The following is a 17,101-nucleotide window of genomic DNA, read 5'->3' as shown; positions in this document are numbered from 1 at the left end:
AAAATTGCTAGTGACAGAATTCACCATAACCCTTGGTAAACTGTTCCAATGGTTAATTAAAATTACCATTAAAAATGTAAGCTTTACCAGTCTGGATTAGTCTAGCTTCATCTTTCCCCATTGAATCTTGTTATACCTTTGTTTGTTAATGTGAAGAGCCCATTATCAAAATTTGTTCCCCATGTGAGTAGTTATAGACTGTCCTCAAGCACCCCTTAACCTTCTCTTTGTAAAGCTAAGTAGATTGAGCTCCTTAAGTCTATCACTAAAGGCATATTTTCCAATCCTTTGATAATTCTTGTAACTCTTCTCTGAATCCTCTCTAATTTATCAGCATCCTTCTTGAATTGTGGACACCTGATCTGGTCACAGTATTCCAGCAGTGCTCACGTGAGTGCCATATTCAGAGGGAAAATAACTTCCTTACTCTTATTCAAGATCCCTCTGTTTATGCCTCCAAGGATCATCTCAGCCCTTTTGGCCACAACTTCATGCTGGGAGATTATGTTCAACTGATTATCTACCATGACTCAAGTTTTTTTCAGCATCATTGCTTCCTGGGATAGAGTCTCCCATCCTGTAAGTATGGCCTGCACTCTTTGTTCCTAGATGTATACATCTACATACGGGCATATTAAAGTGCACATTGTTGACTTATGCCCAGTTTACCAAAGGATCCAGCTTGCTCTGTATTGACTGCAAAGAGGTTACTAGGGTGAGAGAGCAGATTTTGGCCTAGTGCATTGTGTGCAGCCTCTGTAAACTCTGAGCAACTGTTTTCCTTGGTTTCTCTAGTTATGCTGCATTCTATTCAATATTCTCTCTTACCGCCTCAGGCGCCCCATAGACTAAATTTCCCAGGCCTCTTAGACATCTGATGGACAACGCTGTTCCTATCATGTGACCTTTCTTCCAAGATGTGTAAGACAGAATTAAGGAACTTCTTCTCCCTGAGCATGGGATCACTCATTAGCTGAAATAAAATCAACATGTCCGTTAACCCCAATATGTTCATTAAGACTGGAAATATAATTTGAGCAGACATGTAAGATACTAAAACAACAAGGAGCCCTCCTACAGCCACAGTCTTGTGGATACAGACTAACATGGCTACCCCTCTGATACTTGACACATAATACATTGTAACTTTATTATTCCACACAAATGAGAAATGTCTTAAAAACATGGAGCTTTCCTTTTGGGCACTGTAATAGGGGTCCACTCACCTTTTGAGAGCCTCTTAGTGGCTGGGTATAGTACCACAGTCCTCTTCTCACCCCTGGTGCACCCTGCCAGCCAACCTCAGCCAAGTCTTCTGTGGGTCAGCCCTCTGGCCGAGTCCTAAAGTCCAAATGAACCCCTTCTGGGGAAGTAAAGAATAGTCCCATTTCCCTCACTAGGGTCTTCAGCCCCAACTCTGGGCCCTTTAAATTCTGCCCTTTGTTCAAGCTCTCCATAAGAATTGTCCCCTTCGTGGGGCTTTTGCCATTGTGGATGGTAGGGGAACCTGGGCCTGCCCATTACTATGGGTTCCAACCCATGGACCTATAAACAGTAGCTAGGCACTGCTTGATTTCAGTTCACTGTTGCTTCTTCTCCAGGCTTCTTCCTACCAGCCACTTTCACCTCAGGGTTAAAGTTCTTAGGGACTCTTTTCCTGCAAACCAAGCTTAAGCAAATGTTGCCAGAATCAATCTCTGGCTATCCCCTAAATTTCTGTGGCCAGAGAGGAGCAGCACCCCTTCTTGCCCCTCCAGTTCCTGCCAGGAACTGACCTGCTAAGGCCCTGCAGCTCCTTTTATCTGAGCCTGATGGGCTCTGATTGGCTGCTTTCACGAGGCCTCTCTAGACAGACCTGGAGGACCCACCTTTGTGGCTCTTTTCCTGGGGCAGGGTGTAGTAGGACCACGGAGCCTCTTGTAAGGAGCCTCAAAGCCCAGGTACAGCCCATCACAGGCACAGATAGATTGTATTTCTGAGAACCAGATGAGCCCCGAAGATAGTTGCTTAGCGTAAGTGGGAAATATGATGCAGATGTTGGAGGAAGGCTGTGGAAAGGGAGGGTGCTCCAGCAGGTATCACACTAGCCTAGGACGTAGGAGACCCAGCTTCAATTTCCTGCTCCCTGAAAGACTTCCTGTGTGACCTTGGGCAAGTCACTTAGCCCTTCTGTGCCTCAGTTCCCTGGCTGTAAAATGGGGATAATAGTGCTTCCCTACCTCACAGGAGTGTTGTGGGGATACATACATTAAAAAGAGTTTTGAGGTATTCAGATACTACAGTAATGAGAACCTAAGATAGATGTTAATGTATTTGTATGTTGCTTATTTGATAGTATTAGGACACTAGGTTCATTCAGAAGATCTGCTGAGCTAAACCAAAATCAGGAGCTGTTGGTTAGGATCAGCACTAGGACTTGGCAGAAGAGGTCCAGTCATTCAAACTCTGTCTGTATCTCTCTCACTCTCTCTCAGCCAGCACCAGTGGCTGTGTAGCTAGTATAGGCAATGACAGCGATAAAAATAACACAGAGAGAAGGACTCAGAAAGGTGTAATGAAGTTCCTTGTGAGGTTTCCATATAAAGGAGGACCCATCCTGCTATCTAAAATGACAATTACTCCTATGAACTGAACTGTACAACTCCTGAAAGAAAGGCACACAACAGACAACAGCCTAATGGTGAAACTGCTCTTCAGAGCCCTGTGTCTTACCCGGACAAGGAAAGCTGTGCTGGTGACTGGGTGGTTTTCTGTTGGGGAATTCACTCAGGGAAGGAGGTTCTGTATGATCTCAGGTGTTATTAGTCCTGATCTTAGCAGAAGACTGGAAGACAAAAGAAACTGCTTTTGGGGTAGATTGCACACTTTGAAAACTCAGCTGCTCTGACCATACAGCTCTGATATCTATGAGTGGGAGCTGTGTGTTTCCCACCCAGGGCACCCCCCACAAAGCTATAAACTGGAGGTTCCCTCTCAGCCACTCTATTCGTTACTGATCCCCAAGCATGAAATGATGCCTCCTAGATCTCTTACCTCACCAGCAGACACACCCCCTCATGGTGAGTCTTGGGGTTTTCAAGAAGAATCCAGGTTCTCTGCTTCCTGAGTGCTCTCACCAGTCTCTCATTCACACCCTTGAAAAGCACAGAATCTAATGCTTCGATAGAAAGCCTGGGGAAAGAGAGGCACAGAACTGCAGCAATCAGAAGGAAGGTGCAGCCTGAACAGAGTCCGGAAACCCTGGTTACTTGTCAGGTGTGCTGTTCATTGACAGTTCATCCATTGACAATAGCCTGGAGACCAGTGTCCCTGGAAGGACTTGATGCCAGGAGGTAAGTTTCAGTCTCATACATCTCATATGACTAGTTTTGCTAGGGACAACATTTTGCAGTCATTTTTCTCTTTCTGCAAGGAGTATGGGCACTAGCAAAGTACAGTGATATGGAAAAAATACATGATCAGGACCGAAAAACTAGGAGCATAGAGTGTGGTGATCACTAATGGACATTTTGGGTAATATCTCCAGATATGATGTGACAAAGTGCTGTGGGCTTGCACTTGAGCCAGCACTCTGGTCACTATTAGTACTAATTTGGTTCCCCACAGAAGGCCTAATTGGACAGAGGTGTACCCTGATTACCAGGCCAGATTGGGGCTAGTGAGTCAAGGAACCAATTATCCCATTAACAGGGAAACTGTATAAAAGGACACAGGCAGGAGCCCTTTGAGGGGGAAACAAACAAACGAACGAACGAACGAACGAACGAACGTGACCAGATGTCCCAATATTTGGGGCTTTATCTTATACAGGTGCCCATTACCCCCCACGCCCTGTCCTGATTTTTTACACTTGCTGTCTGGTCACCCTAAGAGAAAAAGAAAGACAAAAAGCTAGGAGAGCCTGAGAAAGTGAGTTCTCTGAGTGGAAACACCATACCCCCCCCCACTTTTGGAGAAGAGGTTAGAAAGTTGAGATACAATGTAAAGGTGCTATCTATTGGTAGGGGGATTAAATAGACTACATGTTGGTGTTTACAAGCAAGAAAGTCTCAAAGCGGTCTGTGTTTGTGGAAGACGAGGGGGTGCAACATCCCTCCCTCTCACAGCTGCGGGCTCATCAGGGATTTCCCTGTTATCTGTGCTATACCCCTCTGTACCAATATTCCAGTCCTGAGATTTATCCCATCAAGTATCTGTGATGCCAGTTAAGCTTAGTTATGACTTATGAACTAAAACTCCCAGTTCTTACTGTTTATTCCCCATTATTATTACTCCTAGCATTTGTGTATCGACTTCTAAGATGTTAAGCAGATGCCCCTATGGATTTCCCTCTTGTTGCTCCTATAACTCTACTGGTTTCAGAGTAGCAGCCGTGTTAGTCTGTATCCACAAAAAGACAAGGAGGACTCGTGGCACGTTACAGACTAACAAATTTATTTGAGCATAAGCTTTCGTGAGCTACAGCTCACTTCATCGGATGCATCACGAAAGCTTATGCTCAAATAAATTTGTTAGTCTCTAAGGTGCCACAAGTCCTCCTTTTCTTATAACTCTACTGTAATTTTCCACATCTACTTCTCCCCAAACATCTAGTCCTCTATTAAGGTCACCTTTTTTTAACCTGGTGGCTTTTGTCACTTGCCCCCTCTCTGAACTTAGTTTAAAGTCCATCTCATAAGGTTGATCAGTGCATGAAAATGTTCTTCCCCTTCTTGGTCAGACGGACCCCATCTCTTCCCAGCAAACCTCCTTCCTGCAACAGCATCCCATGGTTAAGGAAGTCAAACTCTCCCATCGACCCATCTTCATAACCCTATTATGTGGACATGCCTACCATTGAGTGTACTGAGCAGAAAGAACACTCAGTGCAGGAAACAAGGGGACTGAGTTAAACCGCAGTTCACATACTTCCATTTTCAATGACTAATACAGCTCGCTCTCTTAAGCCAGTGGGGATGGCCACGGTACAAAAGTATTTCTGTAGATCAGCATGTGATTATTTGTATTGCAGTACTGCCTCATAGTCCCACTCACAGACCAGGATCCCATTGTGCTAGGCTATACAGACACAGAACAAGATGGTCCTTAACTGTCATTAATTAACACCTATTAACAGCACAACAAACAGACAAGAGAATAATAAAGTAAGCAAAAAAGGCCCCTTTGATCAGGTACCAGCATATAACTAATGTAATGCTACATATTTAGGGAACTTTCTCCCTGATTCAGGGTCTGATGTGACTAAGCCCCTGTTCCATACCATTGTGTAAACTGGGAACTTGTACAATTGCACAAGATGGAAAAAGAACAGGAGTACTTGTGGCACCTTAGAGACTAACAAATTTATTTGAGCATAAAGTTTTGTGGGCTACAGCCCACATCATCGGCTGCATAGAATGGAACATATAGTAAGAAGATATATATATACATACAGAGAACATGAAAAGGTGGAAGTAGCCATACCAACTGTATGAGGCTAATTAATTAAGATGAGCTATTATCAGCAGGAGAAAAAAACTTTTGTACTGATAATCAAGATGGCCCATTTAGACAGTTGACAAGAAGGTGTGAGGATACTTAACATGGGGAAACAGATTCAAAATTATTCAATATATCTTCTTACCATATGTTTCAGTCTATGCATCTGATGAAGTGAGCTGTAGCCCATGAAAGCTTATGCTCAAATAAATTTGTTAGTCTCTAAGGTGCCACAAGTACTCCTGTTCTTTTTGCGGATACAGACTAACATCGCTGCTACTCTGAAACAAGATGGAAAGTACGCAGTGGCACACAGTTGAGGCCTACTCCATTTTTAGTACATAAACAGGAGGCCACTTCCACAAGAAGCTACGGGCATGGTCATCACAGAGAGTTTGCCTGTCTCTGTGCTGTTATGCACCCCTCACTGTCTACACCTGGCTCCATAAAGTCAGGCCTTTCAAAAATGCAGCATCTTGTAGGAGCACAGGTAATTTTAATAATGCTTGTTCACTGCAGCTAGCCCATAGCAGGTCTTGGGGTTGCAATTCATACACTTGTCTCACTAATGAGGATCAACGGATCAGCCCATACTGAATGCAGCTTTACAACACACCATCACTTAAAACACATTACAGTCAGAGAGGACGATAAATATACCATTTATACACATTATGTACAAGGCCCAAAATGCCTGAGGAAGCAAGAAAACAAATGTGGTAAATGAAGAAAATGCATTACTACAAAAATAGTTAGCAGATTTACTCCTGCTAGCAAAAAGCTTCTGTATAACGTACAGTAAGATATAGGGCTTAACCCAACTCAGTGCGAGGTTGAATTAAAGTCAGTCAAAGTTTTGTCTTAGTAGGGTATGAGACCCAGATCCTTCAGGGTATTTAGACTCCTTACTTCCACTGAAATCGATGGGAGCTAAGAGCCTCAATACCTCTGGGGATCTGAGAAAGGATTGTAGAATTTGACCCAATAACAACAATAATAATAATTTGCATTTCTAGAGAGATTTTCTTCTTCAAAGCATTTTACAAACATGTTTTCTAACTCTCTGCTTCAAATTAAAGCCATTATTAACAGACAATTATATTTTTCCATCACAGCACAGACAAATAGGAGAGTAAAGATAACACAATTTATTAAAGGGATTTTAAGCATGTTCTTGCATGGAAAAAAAATTAAAGATCCAGCACTCTATAGATGACTCTGCTTAGCTGTGTGCCTTATGGCTTAAAGCAGAATTCCAAGAACATTACTTCGCTTTTTGAAACAGTTTCTCAATAAATGACAATTCAAAATATCTGCTTCCACCTAGTGGTGTGGGTTTGCATAACCTGTGTTATTTATATTCCCTGTTTTAGATATCTTTGCCTACAGGATAAAATACATCAGAATCTACTGAGACAATTCACACTTCTGCACAAAGCTACAACAGCACTAAGAATGTATATATTTGTTAGCAAATAGGATCATTAGGGACAAGGAAAAGGATAATCCCAAGAAGCGGCTCTCTCTTTCTCCTTCACTCTATTCTATATAGGTTCTTATACTATCATCAGTGCAGTATCTGAGCAGCTTCCCCTAGTACATTAATAATATGACTAACATCTGTCATGGTAATATCTTTTATTGGACTAACTTCTGTTGATGAAAGAACTCCACAGAGTTCTTCTTCAGGTCCTTGAAAGATTGTTTCTTTCACCAACAGAAGTTGGTCCAATAGAAGATATTACCTCAGCTAGGTGACCAGATGTCCTAATTTTATAGGCACAGTCCCGATATTCAGGGTTTAGGTGCCTATTAAACCCCTCCCCCCCATCCCGATTTTTCATACTTACTATCTGGTCACCCTATACCTTACCCACCTTGTCTAATATCCTGGGACCGACATGGCTACAACATGATTGCAAATAACATTTGTCATGTCCAGTTCATTCTCTCTCATCCTCTTCTCATGGGGAGAATTGTGTGTGCAGTGGATTGTTTTGTTTTGGTAGGGCTTTGATTTCTGGTTTGTTTGGGAGTGAGGTTAAGTGTACACATTGCTCATGTATTTATATTAGAGAAGTCAGGTTGAAGAAATGCACTTTGCACTGGGAAAGGTGGGGAGGTTTGTCATGGTCTTTAGTTCCTTTGGGAGTTTGTTCCACTGTCACAGACTGTCCCCTGAGAAAGCTCTATCTCCTGCACAAACAAACCTCACCCTTATCGTAGAAAACTTCATGGTGCCTGAGAAATAGGACCTGTCAGCCTGGTACTTTAGAGATACTGGGCCCTGGCCATTGAGCACCTTGAAAATAAGGACCGAGACCTGGAACCTGACTTGGTATGTTGCAAAGTATGTACACAGGTGCACAGTGCCTGAAGGCAAACAACAAACAAAACTTTAATTACCACTGAATGAGGGGGCCTGTGGAAAAAAAACAGTGCAATTGTGTAATTAAAGACTGTGTCAAAATGCATGTGCACAGTGTTCAAACTACCTGAATCCTGGCATTTCCTAACTTTCCATTGCTCAATTTTGCACACTTATTAATAGTTATTTTAATGCAGATTTTTATACATTTGTTTGGCATATAAATATGAAGAAATACAGACACTGATTCATATCATTTTAGTGCAAACATCCCCAATTCGCTGTTTGTTTGCTTTTAAATAAAAAAGTACAGGACTAGATTCTGGCAATTTCTATATTCAGCTGTAAAGAAAGATATTTTTAAAGGTTTTAAACTGTAGAAACAGAGACACAGGAATTGTCTAACACAGAGAGGAACAGGTGATGTAGTGCACACTTTTCCAAGCCAGCAGAGTTGCTGCACCCCAAGAAATTCCCCCTCTATTCCTGAGTCAGCCTTTGCCAGAAGCAAGCAGACAAAAGGGTAAAAGTAGCTCTCCATTTTAATATAGGCTCTTGTAACTTCCTAGGTAAACTGTTCCCTTCCATTCTTTAGTTGACTACTACTCAGGCTCTTTTCTTACTGGCAAACTTGGAATTTGATTTTTCTACGTCATGGCCCATCTTTATCACCTCTCTTGTAAACTGAATATGTCAATCCCTGGGAGGACATACTTTCTTGTTTTTTCCTGATTCAGAAATCATAGCTCTGGGGATTGAGCTCCCATTTAAGATACCTTTAAAGATGACCCCCTCCCCACCCAGTCCTTTATTTCATCTACCAGGATGTTCAAAGAGAACAGCTATAGTTAGGGTGACCAGATAGCAAGTATGAAAAATTGGGACAGAGTGTGGGGGGTAATAGGCACCTATATAAGAAAAATCCCCAAGTATCGGGACTGTCCCTATAAAATCAGGACATCTGGTCACCTTAGCTACACTTCACTGAATGCCACTGCTCTGACTTTGGATTCCCTTGTAGAATGTGTGGCACTGGGGTAGCTGTCTCAGCTGGATCCTTAACCCAAAGGAAAGACGCTCTGTCCTGTTAATTCAAGATCGGGAATGGCACATAGATTTGGGATAAAAAGTATATTTTACTTTGACTCTGTTTTCTTATTTCTCAAAAGGAACAGTACAATAAAGATAAAACCATCGTGAATAAACAATCTAGATATTGATGCATCTTGTATGAAATGGGACAGCTGCTCTTCGACTATAGGGATGGATGCCATATCAATAGATAAGATAAAAAGACAGGCCTGACTGAGAGATTGAACCCATATTAGGGCCAAAATCTGCTCCTCAGTTACATGAATATGTCACCCCCTGACTAGGGCCCAAATCTGTGTAAAGAAGAGTAAACCTGGTCCCAAGGGAGTATAGAACAACTTGCAATTGTTTTTATTTTCTGTCTTCCAGCAGATGGTGTTACAAGTCAATAGTATTGTTCATGCTGTAGCTGTATTACATTTCCTTGACTTTGGCTTGCTCTAAGATAATTTTATATTTGTTATCAGGGTCAAACCCTGAGCTAATGTAAATCACATCGTTTCATTAAAGTCAAGAAACTTTGCCAATTTACCCCACCTGAGAATCTGATCTTTGCAGTTTAATACTAATTAAGCCCCTTCTATATTTATAAGGGAATCATTTTCCTCAAATGGTTTTAAATCTGATGTCAAATCATTTCAAGTTTAAATGTGTTTAACAAAAATTAACTGGTTCAAGTTAACATACCTGGGGGGCCAGATATGTTAAAACTGTTTTAAAAAGGGTGGTTGAGTCTAAATTTTAAAGATATTTCCAAATATGGACCACAGTTCAGGAAAGCAGCCCTATTTATCATAGCATATGAATGATGTAAGCAAGTTCTTAAAATTTGGATCTTGGCTCATGGCCATAATTAAAAAAAATTCGTTGACACAGCTGGACACCATCCACATTTGAAACATAAAGTAGCTTAAAACTGTTCTAGCTTGAAGTGGTTTGAAACTGCTTCAGGAAACATGGTCCTCTTACAAGTATAGATATGAGGTTGCATGTATACAGAGTAAATGCTGATTTTAATCATAAAAATTTCCTAAGCACCTTACAGAATATCTAATTGCTTATTTTTAAATCCTAATCAGAGAAAAATTAAAATGATTTGTGCAAATAACTGAATTCTAAGTATTGTGTAACAACAAAAAGAAAAGGAGTACTTGTGGCACCTTAGAGACTAACCAATTTATTTGAGCATAAGCTTTCGTGAGCTACATCCAATGAAGTGATGCATCTGATGAAGTGAGCTGTAGCTCACGAAAGCTTATGCTCAAATAAATTGGTTAGTCTCTAAGGTGCCACAAGTACTCCTTTTCTTTTTGCGAATACAGGCTAACACGGCTGCTACTCTGAAACCTGTGTAACAACAAACACTCTTATTTTCTAGATCTACTGATAGCTAGCTCTGAGCCAACAAAACAGTATTTTCAGCCTTTATGGTTCTTTACTCCAGCAGGTCTATTCTTTATCTAAGAACAAGCAAACCAAAGAATTCATAATATTGTTATCCCTTTTGATCTGAGCAAGTAGTGAATATTTGGGGGACTTGTGAGTTGTTTCCACTAGGGGGAGAAATTGATGATGGAGTCAGGTATTTCTTTGATGCAATGCTGTTTATTTACAAAGAATGTACACAAAGTTCTATTTCCCTAAGGACAGCAGGAACCAGTTTCTTTGCTCACACTTCCAAAGCTCTTTCTATCCAGCAGTCTACCCAAAAGTGGGCTGTCATAAATAGAAAGGGAAGGGTAAACCCCTTTAAAATCCCTCCTGGCCAGAGGAAATCTCCTCTCACCTGTAAAGGGTTAAGAAGCTAAAGGTAACCTCGCTGGCACCTGACCAAAATGACCAATGAGGAGACAAGATACTTTCAAAAGCTGGTAGGAGGGAGAGAAACAAAGGGTTTGTGTGTCTGTCTACATTTTGTCTTTGCCGGGGATAGACCAGGAATGAAGCCTTAGAACTTTTAGTAAGTAATCTAGCTAGGTATGTGTTAGATTATGATGTCTTTAAATGGCTGAGAAAAGAATTGTGCTGAATAGAATAACTATTTCTGTCTGTGTATCTTTTTTGTAACTTAAGGTTTTTGCCTAGAGGGGTTCTCTATGTTTTGAATCTAATTACCCTGTAAGGTATTTACCATCCTGATTTTACAGGGGGGATTTCTTATTTCTAATTCTATTTTTATTAAAAGTCTTCTTGTAAGAAAACTGAATGCTTTTTCATTGTTCTCAGATCCAGGGGTTTGGGTCTGTGGTCACCTATGCAAATTGGTGAGGCTTTTTATCCAACATTTCCCAGGAAAGGGAGGGTGCAAGTGTTGGGAGGATTGTTCATTGTTCTTAAGATCCAAGGGTCTGGGTCTGTAGTCACCTAGGCAAATTGGTGAGGCTTTTTACCAAACCTTGTCGAGGAAGGAGGGTGCAAGGTTTTGGGGAAGTATTTTGGGGGGAAAGACGTGTCCAAACAGCTCTTCCCCAGTAACCAGTATTTGTTTGGTGGTGGTAGCGGCCAATCCAAGGACAAAAGGGTGGAATATTTTGTACCTTGGGGAAGTTTTGACCTAAGCTGGTAAAGATAAGCTTAGGAGGTTTTTCATGCAGGTCCCCACATCTGTACCCTAGAGTTCAGAGTGGGGGAGGAACCTTGACATGGGCTCTCTCTCTCTCTCTCTCTCAGCTTTTTCTGAGAGATCACACTACAAATACGTCTCTGCGGCTCCTTTGTGCTTCTGCAGTGTCACACTCCTTCCCCCCCCCCCCCCATCCCCCTGCATTTGCATTCAGACCCCAGTGAAAACCCCTTCGACTGCATGGCTCAACTCCTATTCCAACTTTACATTGTGGTGGCTTCTATTATGTCAGCCATCTATTCCACAAAGGAGCTTGATTATTCAGGATAAATGTAAAAACAAAAGGATAACTAGTATGCCCACCAGGTTCAATAAGGCTTCACCTCCCCCCAGCATAACAACCTGTTTTCATGTTTTTTTAAATCTTGTACACTTCCACAAAACCTACAGCATTCTTTTATTTTTACTAACCTGAAACAGGATATTGAATGCATAATTTCAGTTACACCAATGTAAATCTGTAGTAATTCATTAGAATTATTCCATATTTATCCTGGTGGCAAAATATGTTAGCAAGTCACGAGAGAAAACATTAAACGTTTTGATAATTGTTATAACAGACCTATCACAAGCCAGAGAATTGAGATAATCATTTTTGGTTGGAAAATGCTGATGAAAATTGAACATTTTTTGCATTTTCCCCCCATTTTCTAACCAGCCCAACAAGTAATGTTTATAGCCAAAAAACCTAAGGGGCATTCAGAAGGGCAGACTCTAGTAAAACTGCAGTTCCTGGAATTTAGTAGAAAGAAAATCATATGGTATTAAAGTGATGGGGAGGCTGTTTCTATAGCACTTCATTTCAACAGATTTGGATTCAACAAGTCAAATAGAGCATGTTTGCAGGTATCAGTAAAGCTATTCCTACACGGATATCTTCCAAATGAATTGCATGTTCCATTAAATAGTTATTCTCCACCCTTGCCTCAACCAGTGGTTCAAGGCGATAAGTTGACGATAAACATCTGTCTCTCTGACGACACTTGAGAGATTTCAGAAGAGAGCAGTATTTGTAAGGGACAGGATTCATTGTAAAGTGATTCGATCCTATCTCTGTAGTACCCAGATTTTGAGGTTGGATAATAGTCAATGGCATGACCATATACATGCAAACACCATGTACATCAGGTGCCAACCCAACAAAAAAAAACCTCTGGAAAATAACTCATGACCTTTGCCTCCAAAAAATAGGTCTCTATCTAGTAAGTCAAATGAGTACCTCCACCTTTTAAGGCTCTTACTGAGCAAAACACCAGCATGTCTTATGCAACCATTAACTTTAAACACATGCTTAATTCCATCCCTCTTCAGCACTGAATGGTACATAAGCAAGTGCTTAATTGCTTTGCTGAATTGGTGCTTTAGCCAGGAGATGGAAATTGCATACATACAAGCAGGTCTGAAGATCAGTATTTGATTTAGTACAGAGCAGTAGAACAGGTACAAAGGGGTCAGTCTGTTACAAAACTTCTGGGAAAAGGAGGCTGGCAGAGACTTTCTGGAACAGAGTGATCAGAACGGAAATTTGACAATACTTAAATTATTTCAATCCCGATGCTGTTAATAATTAGAGGCCTGATTCTGCCACGCTTATTTACATCAACTAGTAGTTTATTTCATCAGTAGTGCTTATGTAGTAAGATAATTCCACGTAAGTGTGATGGCCACCATCTTGGCCGATGCACTGGGGACCTCCAGAATTAAGAGCATGAGATGCTACAGCTTAAGCTAAAGAAACAAGGCTCTGTAGCTGGGGGCTGTCACAGCCCATATGCTCTGTGGCTCAGTAGAGAGTAGGACCTGTAACACACACTCACTGGTGGGTTACAGAAGGGTGGGAAAATCTGGCCCCATGACTGGCTGTGTGGTTGTGCAACGGAAACAGAGGATACAAAAAGCCCTTCTTCTTTCTCATGTACCTACCAGCACAGCTGAAACAGCCAAGAACTTAGTCCTCAAACGCAAGGGCTGAAGGAGTGCTAGCACCACCGGTAGCAATACAAAATCCAAAGGGGCCAGAATTAGATGCCTTTCTGCACAGGCTGTTGGGTGTAGCCAACATAGCCAGCCCTATAACTCTAAAAAGGAAATGCAGGAGCCACAACTGAACTTCCAGCCAGAACCAGTGTGTGCTCCACCACTAGAGGCCCTGATGCAGCAAGCTACCCCTATTCAGCAAAGCATTATGCTTAACAAGTTTTTGCTTGAATCCCACTAAAGTAAACAGGATGTAAGCACATGCTGAAAGTTAAACATGTGCTTATGCAATGTAGTTGTAGCTGTGTCCATCCCAGGATATTAGAGAGACAAGATGGATGAAGTAATATATTTTACTGGACCAACTTCTTATTGGTGAGAATGACAGGTTTCAGAGTGGCAGCCGTGTTAGTCTGTATTCGCAAAAAGAAAAGGAGTACTAGTGGCACCTTAGAGACTAACCAATTTATTTGAGCATAAGCTTTCGTGCTTCTCCGATGAAGTGAGCTGTAGCTCACGAAAGCTTATGCTCAAATAAATTGGTTAGTCTCTAAGGTGCCACTAGTACTCCTTTTCTTTTATTGGTGAGAATGACAGGCTTGTCACTCTCACCAGCCAAAGTTGGTCCAATAAAAGATATTACCTTACCCTCTTTGTCTCTCTAAGCATGTGCTTAGGTGGTCTAGCTGAATCAGGGTCAACTTAAGCATGTGCTTACCTCAGTCAGGACTCATTGAGGACTAGTTCTGATGCGGTACCCCTCAACACCCTATATACATGGCTGTACGTTCTAAAGGCACTGAGTCCTTGATGTTCTGCGACACAAAGGTAATCATTTCTGGCACAGGATTCCAAATACTAGAATTAGAAGGAAAACTGTTTGAATGCATTAATCTCTGGCCAAATATTGCATAACACTAAATCCTGCGGGGGAACTGGCAAAGCTGATTGAAAGTGCATTTCAACTCAAATGATGTATGTGCTAGGGAAGTAGGCTGAGAAAACAGCTAAGATTTTTTGGGGCAGCTTCTGCCAATCCTGATTCACACCAGTTTAGAGCAAAATTTGACAAATATTATTGATAATAGATAACACCTTTATCTGAAGTTTACATTCTGTGTTCTAATCTAAAGTATCTTACACCACAACATTTTTGTCCAAAAGCTGGTATAATTTAAACATTAGTGCAATAAAATTTGTAATTCTCTTTTCTGTTGACTTCTTTCAAGGACCAGTATACAAAACATTTTTATTTTCAAAGAAAAAGGATAACTACAGCGCTAGACATTTTTCTCCCTCTGGGACTAGAAAATATAACTCATTTAAACTTATGAAGCTATGAAAAAATACATTGGTGCATCAAGTGGAGACCTGCATTGTTTTCCAATTGGCTCATTAAGAGTCTGATTTTCAGATATGCCAAGTTCTCAGACCTCCAGTTCAAGTCAATGGGAGCTGCAGGTGCTCAGCATCTTTGAAAAGCAGGCCTTGTCAACTTCCAGTCCAAGGTTTTCAACAATTGGCAGCTAAAATTAGGCTCCCAGATCCATATTAGACAATAGGTATCCGTTTTTTAAAACCCTAGCCTTACTGCAAACACATTTGTGGAATAACTATAGCCATTCAATTTGCAGAAGTCTCTATTAAGAAACAAAAACAAAAAGAAGGAAGAAGGTGGTTTGCATTTCTAAGTGTATTTATTTCTCCAAACTGAAAGTAATTAATTTTTTCTGATTTGACTAATAGAAGATTTCGTAACCAAAAAACTTCTGGTCTCTGATGTTTAAAGCATGCTGTGCTGGACATCCTGTGCAGCGAGCAATCTACATTGTATCCAGCTACCAATATTTTGGTGAAGTGTCTTTGAAGATGAGTTAACTGTTTGAAGTGCAATATTAATTGAGTTAATACCTGAACACATGCATTTCCATCCTGAAAAAACTATTCCCATGCTTATTTAAGAACATTACAGTAATAAATGGGCTGTTTTGACTTTTGATTTGTTATTTTATTTTATTGACGGTTCAAAATTAAGTAGTTTAATAGTTTTATAATAATTCCATTGCTATCAGATCTCTCTCCAATGTCTATATAAGTATTTCCCAAAAAGGATCACCACATTAGTCTCAGTCTTAGTGACCTCTTGTAAAACAACAGATAATGAAAAGATAGCAGCATTGTATTGTGAACCTGTCAGATCTCAGAAGCTATAGCCGGTTCAGTCAATACCTAGACAGGACATCTCCAAGTGCTGTAGAATATAGCACTGGTATGAAGAATTCCACCTGTCTGGGTCAATATGGAATCGATGCCCAACAATGTGTCAGGGGCACAGTGCTGCTAAATGCGTCATCTTTCACATGAGCGGTAAAACTGACACTTGTGTGATCAGTAAGGATCCCATGGTGAATTTTGTAAAAGTAGGCGTTTTTTAACTCCAGTGATCTGGCCAGGCTCCAAATCAGCTAATTACATTTTAATCTAAGTGTTCCGGCACTTGCAATTAGACAATGTATTCTTCATCGCTTCCTACTCTGAACTGCTGCGCTATAAAACAGTTGCTGCATCCCATCTCAGAACTGGCTGCATTTTAGTGGCCAGCAAATGACCCCTTATCTACATCACCAGGGTGTTGTGATACTTAAGCGTTCTATATATGATAGGGTTTTTACGTTGCCTTCCCCCCCCCCCCCATCACCAGAGCATCTACACGTGATCAGTAACAGAGTCCCTAGTGGTCTTAACTTTTGTAAAGTGTTTTGATATTTGGATAAAAATTGCTACATAAGAACAAAGGGTTATATTTTTAAAATACCAAATCAAGAGGCCATCACAGTGAACTGGGTAGCTCTAGTGACTGTGGTTTTATGGAGCCTTTTACCCACAGGTGCTAGAACTAGGGATGCTGGGAGTGCTGCCAGATCCCCTGGCTTGAAGTGATTTCCATCATACACAGGGTTTACAGTTTGGTTCAATGGTTCAAACAGCACCTCCACTATACAAATTGTTCCAGCACTCCTCCTTTCACCTTTGTGTTACTGGTACATGTCAGGTGAACAGTGACTAAAAGTTGTTACCTTCTGATGACCAATGGAATATATTAAATAAGATGGTGGCTCCATTTCCTCATCAACAGATAATAAAACAGAGAGGCTGAGGACAAAATGAGCATGGAGATTGAGCTATTCACCTTTACTTAGATGAGGCCCCTCCATTTCATGGTTGGCAGAGGAAAGTTTGTGCTACAACTTCCAGGCTGTATCTGTTCTCTGAATAAAAAGACTCCAGGGCTGTTGGTCTGGCACCTCTCACCAGTACTCAGGTGACAATCAGAATATTCCATACAACTGCAGCATAAAAGAATGGGCCCCAGCCACACTATTCAGTAGGATATATTTGGTCACAAAGATTTCAGTATAGCCCATCCACAGTCACACAAGAGTAAGTACCATGTAGCAATAAATAATGATGTACAGATTGAACAGACAATGTACAAAGCCAGTAAGGAACAAAAAGCTCAAAGACTTAAAGGCCTTTTACAAGATAAATTCCAAGACTCTTTA

The 17,101-nt window shown here is 41.0% G+C and overlaps 1 long non-coding RNA gene across 1 annotated transcript; it reads right to left on the bottom strand.

Annotated features, from left to right (window-relative positions):
* Nucleotides 1-858: 858 nt before the first annotated feature.
* LOC141981614 (uncharacterized) lies at nucleotides 859-14,436 on the bottom strand. The gene is made up of 4 exons (XR_012637857.1): nucleotides 14,257-14,436; nucleotides 3,034-3,171; nucleotides 2,713-2,824; nucleotides 859-973 (listed from the first exon to the last, which is right to left on the bottom strand). It is a non-coding gene; the product is annotated as an uncharacterized LOC141981614 (long non-coding RNA).
* Nucleotides 14,437-17,101: the final 2,665 nt, after the last annotated feature.

Source organism: Natator depressus, chromosome 1 (assembly GCF_965152275.1).
Source record: "Natator depressus isolate rNatDep1 chromosome 1, rNatDep2.hap1, whole genome shotgun sequence".
Lineage (NCBI taxonomy): Eukaryota > Metazoa > Chordata > Testudines > Cheloniidae > Natator > Natator depressus.
The sequence above is the reverse complement of the archived record's forward strand: the minus strand, read 5'-3'. Positions and strand labels throughout refer to the sequence as shown.